This window comes from Pocillopora damicornis, chromosome 7, assembly GCF_964200805.1.
Source record: "Pocillopora damicornis chromosome 7, jaPocDami1.2, whole genome shotgun sequence".
NCBI lineage: Eukaryota > Metazoa > Cnidaria > Anthozoa > Scleractinia > Pocilloporidae > Pocillopora > Pocillopora damicornis.
Genome location: NC_142676.1, coordinates 18796612 through 18803866, shown reverse-complemented (window position 1 = coordinate 18803866; position 7255 = coordinate 18796612).

The window sequence follows — 7255 nt, the reverse complement described above, 5'->3', positions numbered from 1 at the left end:
GTTTATACACGTAAAAATATTTGCTTAGAATGCTGCTCGGTTCAGCAATAATTTGCCTGTCAATTGCCATAATAAAGTTTTGTCACATTATTCTGTGATCTGACATGCTATCATAAAAATTGATAAATAACAGTTATAATTATGCAGCCGTGTTACACGTCAGCCAATTCACTTCCACGACACTTTTCATATCCATACTGTCGTATGGTCGTCAGTAAACGGTAACTGAAATTTCCTAAATGATATGCACACTGATGTTCAAACCGTTTGTGCTGAATTAAGATAAAATGGACCTGAAAGAATTTTTTTTAACGAGGTGGTCTCAAAAAAAATTATGAGGCATAGGTTACCCGACTTTCCCACAATTTTGTATTCAAAACAAAATCGAGCAGACGTTTAGACCGGAAAAGCTTGCAAAATTTCTGTATCACAATATAATTGACTAAATTGATTCTTCGTTGAAAATCTGCGTGTTAAAGAAATGGAGAGATGTAAACCTAACTTGTGAAAATGAAGAATTTATTTGATGACCTCCTAATTTTTCACTTCTACACATACACAACAGCTGGCATTTTGAATCTTTGTTAAATTATCATAAAACAATTGTTTATTTTGGTGCTGGTAAGAACTTCCTGTGTGTCATTATATTCATTTCCATAATTTTCAGCTACTATTTAACAAATAGAGAAGCCTTGACAACGCTCTGTTTTATTATTAAGCGTGCAGGAAGCGGCTAGAGCATGGAAAAAGTGTAGGGAGAAACACGAGACGCAGACGTCCCAGTTCTTGAGACTTAAGCCGCTTCTTAAGTGCTTTACAACAGAACAGAGCTGGTCAAGGCTTCTCTATTTATTTTATGATAAAGAATCCGCTTAATTCCCCACGTATTACAATTAGTCAAAACAAAGTTTATCTCAAAAGCGAACAACAGTGTCGTCAGCATGCTCTCTACTCTCATTAAGCACGCTACAATAAGCCAATCAGAATCCTTTTTTAGAATAGTTCAAATAATCTGACTAGTCGACTAAGTAAATTAATGCAGCCGTTGGGCGTAGAACTGACAGGTGTTAACCGTCAGTCGTTAACAAAGCTAACTGAAAAAGTTCGATGTTTTAGACTTGACGGAAAGAAATTAAATGGTAGCCTTAACAAAGCAAAAATTTTTACCGTTACTTATAAAAGCCATCACCCCACTGAGACCTACTAGTAAACGGTTATATGTTATCGCGGAAATTAAAAATATCTTACCCGAATAACAGTTGTTCCCGAGTTATAATATGGAAATCAAAGGGAAATTGGAAGACGTTATCGATGATTTACGGGAGAAACTATGGTGGTCATCCGTTAAGAGTGGGAACTCCAGGCATATAAGACTGGAGTCAATTTCCAGTTCTTACTCTTACATGTACAGCATTTCCACTCATTCGTGCGACGAACTATTTGATATTCTGCTGAAATTGTTTTGACTAGCTTGTTATAAATGTAAACAATAATATCTTAAACGACTTTGAATATATGAAAATCATTATTGTGTAGTTACAGTAAAGAGAAACTATTCCACGTGTTGCCAAATGCGCCTATTTTAGTAAATTAAATATAGAACCAGGCACAAATTTAACTAGCTTCTTCTCTATCTTTTGATGCAATCGACACCACGTTGATTTGCTCAACTACGTTGGACGTTCAACGTCTATGCTACTATACTGAAAATGTTGATGCAGTTTCGAGGAAAACAGCTCTGAACAAGCGGCTGCTTTAATTTTGGCATGAACCTACCCGCTCTGTTTGTAAACCAGCATCGCTATGTTCGAAGGGAAACAAGAAATCTAATGCTTTTAAAGACCATTCAGGTATTTTCATATTGAGAGGCGATTTTTTCCCTTCGGCGGGCTTCATATTACAATCAATAAACATGGTATTCTAAACAGCTTTTAATCTGAGGCACATTGAGGAAAGTTGAAAGATCTAGAATTCCCTATAAGAGACCCAGGGTCTCAATGGGCTGATTGTTAAAAGAAAAACGGCAAAACAAATTAGCCGTTAGACGAAAATACTGAAAAATTTTAACCATAAGTGTTACAAAAAAAAAATTAACCGTTAGCATCTTTTAATTGCAACGGAGCTGATAGCCGTAAAATAACATAAATGAGAAAGACTGAGTGAGGACAACGAGAATTATGGTAAATTATCATTGATAGCTCTTATTAAGAAACTATGACAAAAAGAGAGGAATGAACAAATTGAAACAAGGACAAGAATATTGATGAAAAATGACATTCAGTAGACAGTGCAAACAAAGTTTTGTTCAAAATAGGAGCCCAAGATAGTGCGTGGAAATGTGACTTATAAATACTTCTTCTCAACGCACACTGCTATGAAGATTTTCCGGTGAAATTTTTGTAAAATATTACTGATTTTAAGATTGCAGAAACTGGTTAAAATTTACTTTACATTCAAACGGTATAAGTGATTGTCTAATCTTTAATCGTTTTGGAATAAATTGAGACAGCTTGAATAATCTTCGTCATGACGTTTTGGGAAGAACGGCAGATGGAAAAACGGTTTGCGTGCTTTTGGTTTTCGTTTCTACTTGTAGAAAGGTCCGCCTCATCTAGGGCGGAAGGGCTCTAGAAGTGTTAAGGGAACAAGGAAAAAATCTAAGAAAAACTTGAATAAAACAAAGGGTGTGATAAAACATTTACCTGGAGAACCGTTAGCTGCTGGGAAGATAAAAGGCAAGAGAACGGAAATGAGACAGCGCTTGAAATCAGCGGACATAATGGATAGGTAAGGCACTTGGTGAAGTTTAGCTTTGCTTGCGCTTTCAGTTTCCCATTTAAGTCGCTCTCAAATTAACGTTGTATATGCTGCAGCAACTCGAATCTGTTTTCACTTAACAACGAAACGTTGCGAAATTTGGTGGTACAATAGACTAACAGCTTCCAACTGTCTGAGAGAACTCGGTGTTCATTGGCTCTAAATTAGGTTCTGGCCAATTGTAGCGGCCTGTTAAAGAGATGGTTTCTTCGTTTTCGTTAACTTAATCATGAAGGGACTGAAACCGAAAAACAGAACAGAACCTTGGCGATATAGGTTTCTAATTAAATTGTAGAGGCTTTCTACCTCGAAAACTTGAAAATTCAAATGCGTTCTAATGACTTCCATCTGATATTCATTATGGTGGGTAGATGAAACTGTTGCATGGTGCAGCAACGTCCTAATTTGATGATGGTACAAATCCACGTTTTAGTCGACAAAAGTACTCTCAAACACTTTTTAACGCTTTGGCAAGGAGCTGTGAGGTAAATTAAAAGATAAAATTTTGCCAAGGCTTAAATTTGCCGTTCAGATATTTAAAAAGAATGTTTAATTATAGGGAAACCCCTTAACTCATCCTCTTCATCTTTTCATGAATTCAGTTTTCAATGCACTTTCAATGCACTTTCAATGCACTTTCAATGCACTTTCTTACTCATCAACCTGGTGCAAGTCTAACGTTGGAACGTAATTGCGGTATACACTATTTCCTCGAATAAGTGCCCGGGCGTTATTTAAAATTTATTAATATACTGGCAATTCAAGCAGGTTTCTTTTTACATCCAACTAATTTGTTTGAGAAAGTGAGGTGGGAGGGGAGTGGTGGGCCACTATTTGGGTGAGGGCGCTTATTCGAGCGTGGGTGGTTATTAAAGGAAATACAGTATTTGTTTTGCTAACAACCATGCTCGTCTCCAGAGATTAGGACAGAAAAATAGTTGTAGGGTAGGCAGCCATTAAGAACACACTACAGTTCTGATATCATTCTAGTTTTTACCCTAAACCTTTGATGTCTTGACAGTGTGAAGAACACTCTGTTTCTTCCTGAAAGTCTCTCGTCACAAAAACGATAACAAATAAAACAAACAAAACAAACAAAACAAATAAAACAAACAAAAAGGAAGACACAGACATGCCTTAAACAAGAACAATATCTAGTCAGCGCGTTTTAACAATGTTATTGTTCGAACGGGTGTCTTCTCTGTCAGCTGCATATTTGAACATATTAAATTTACAACTTTTTCCAATTTCAACACCCTATCTTTATCAGAAATAAGCTAGGTAATTAAAGTCTCTCGAAAGGAAAGTCGTCTGTATTTTTTTTTTGAGAGCAGGACGTCAGTAGCAGCTAAAGGAAAGAAAAAAGTCATCGATGAAACAAAAATGAAATAATCAAAAACAACACAAAACAAAAGGAATAAATTCGTCCTCGGTGGTCGTGATCAAAGAAAGATATCTACACGATATGAATCGAAAGCGCACGTTTAAGAAGTTTACCTTTAATACTGAACAGCGCGGGACTCTTCCGGCTAAGTTATGGGTTACGAATCCTGTGTTAAAATGCATTGTTATATAGGAGTTTTGTCTCATATACACAGCTCTTGGATCACAAGGTAAGTTTTAGTATAACTCTTCGTAGCTTCCACACATCACCATTGATAAATCCACACTTTATTTTGAGTCGTTAATAACCCCTAAATATATAGTATTTTCACAATTTGAAATTTGTTACACGTTTGAAAAGTTTGTTCGGATCTCAATCCGGAATCATCGGCGAGTTGTCGAATTAATTTGGTTCCGTTTTTTATTGCTATTATCCTGTTTTCTTTGGTTTTCTTCCAACGAAATTTATTAAAAATGATATTCACTGGTATAAAAAGCAACAATGTAAAAATAGATAGTCGCGTTTGGCATTTTGACGGCCAATGAAAGGACGTAGCAGTATATCAAGGGACCGTAAAGCAGAATAAGTGAGTCTCTTCAGGAAAAAAGACAGACCTTGAATTGACCAAGTTTTAAATAAAAAGGACTAAATTACAAATTTAATTACAATTGCTTCGAGTTTTAAATAATCGGTGTCTGAACGGCAAGATGTCTGACCATAGACTATGTACTTTAGAAACAAGGCGAAAAAACGAAGTGGTAGAAAATTTACGCTTAAGTCTAACAACAAATAAACTAACCCTCCGACTAAAAACTACCTGGAAAAAAGTCTTCAATAGTTTTAGCTTTAGTGATCAAGCTCTCTAGTCACCGATAACGATCCTTCGGAATGTGCAATTTTTTGGCACTTCTATATTATGTCATAAAATTTTAGGAAATATGTAGACACTTGTAATCATTCCAAATTATAATAGTTATAATGCGCACCTTTTTTGAGAAGCCCACGAAATTATCTGATGGGCTCCAGATTTTTTGGCTACTTTTGTCATGGTAAGTGGCTCGGTTGGAAATGATTCATTCTTGAATACTACATGTTACAAAATAACTGAGCTAGCAACTAATTGTCTTTTGTAACCCATAGAATAGACCACACTTTCTATCGTTTTACCGGCTTTACAGACTCTTCTCGAGAGACCTAGACCCACCTCAAACAAATTTTCGATTTTAAAAGGGAAGTAGAATAACTAGCTGTATTGAAAAGGTTCGAGATACAATGTTTTCTATTTTGACTAACTTTTTCAAAAGCACGGTAAGAAAAAAATTATACCTGCACTCGAACTTATGATACATAATCAGTTTTGCCAGTCAAGTTGGCGACCACACATTCCTCACCATTTTAAATGGCCATCGTTGATCCTCCAGGTCGTGGAAAACGTTTGCCATGAGATTACAAGGGGCTCCTTCCATTGTAAAATTCGCAAAAGTGGAAGGGTCATCTTCTCTTCCCTTGTTCAAAAGATTCTCATGGAGTCTTGAGAACCGGAAGTGAGATAGATCGCTCCATTTTCGGAGGCTGAACCAGAACCCTGAACGCCTTCTCTCTCTTGGATACATTGTTCCTGGTGTTCCATAAATTTATCAGATGGACACAGTGCTGTTGTCTTTACTTTCGGTTTCGATATTGTCATGCGTTCGCACTATTTCACGAAACACACCATCGATATAATCCACAAAAAGAGGGATTTGAGAATCTTCTGTTTCCCCCAGACGCTGGAATTCACATTGATGAGCATCAAGTTCATCAAGCCACAACTGATCATTTTAGCGATTAAACTTCTGATCCACTTTTCCTTGTCAGTCATTCCAAGTCTTCTAATGTTAATATATTAGTTTTATTCCTTTTTCAAATACACACGAGACTCAGATTGCTTTGTGAAATAATATGTATTATTCTTCTTGTAAACCGATTAAATTTCTCTCTTATCTCTGAACTCCATCTAAAGCAAATGCTGAGATTTTCCTACGGTAAGAGTCGTTTATTCTAGATCATTGCAAGGGTGAACTTCCTCAGTCGTCTGCGTGAAAATTAAATTTGGCACCCGCATTGACCTCTTTACATTTTCATGCATCCGGCTGCCTGTACTTTAACAAAAGCGGCCCACCTCGCAAGATATAATTACGAAAGACAATAAATCGTATTTCGGGTGAAAATCAGCGTAGTTGACCGTACTCCAAGTCAAAGCCCAACTAAACATTTAAAAAGCGGAATCTAAGCTTGCGGTTTTTTCGGGCCCGATGAAATTGGACCGATGCCAGGCCTCCCGCCTCTCTACCTTTTACCGGTCTTCTTAGCAGAATGGTACAAATTTTCGAACACATTGCCGACAACCTTTATCTAATTTAGCAAAATCGTCAAAATGAACAAAAACCGCGCAAAATTATGTAAACACTCAAAACGGAATGATAAACACATCATCGGGAGACACAAATTGGTAATTTTGCGACGCACAACTAAAAACTAGCCACGCTTCAGAGTGCACACAAACTTTTATCAGCTACGCAGGCTACCACCAAGTATGCAGGATAATGCTGATATACAGTTTTGACATAATTCGTTCTAATAACCCTTGCACCTCTATCATGCTACTCCTGTAGATAGATTTTAGCTGTACCTTGCAAAATTACTAATCTGATTCTCCCGGTGATGGTAAAGCTATCACAATGTTTTCACTTTCGAGCGCCAATCTTTTTCCGCTTTCGTCGGCGCTAGAGGCCGTGAGATTGCTTGACCTTCCTGTTGTTTTGACGAAAGCTTTTCGCCCGTTGTCCATCCTTGTTTCTGAGACTTCATAATTTTACAACGCAAATCTCGCTGTTGTAATTAGTGGAAATGCCCCATCAATATCATCCAGCGAAATAACTGATCTATTAGCGATTAAACTTCTGATCCGCTTTTCTTTGTCAGTCATTTCAGGTCTTCTAATGTTAATATATGAAACGGATTTCTTTTTCAAATACACACGAGGCTCGGATTGCTTTGTGAAAAAGTATGTAT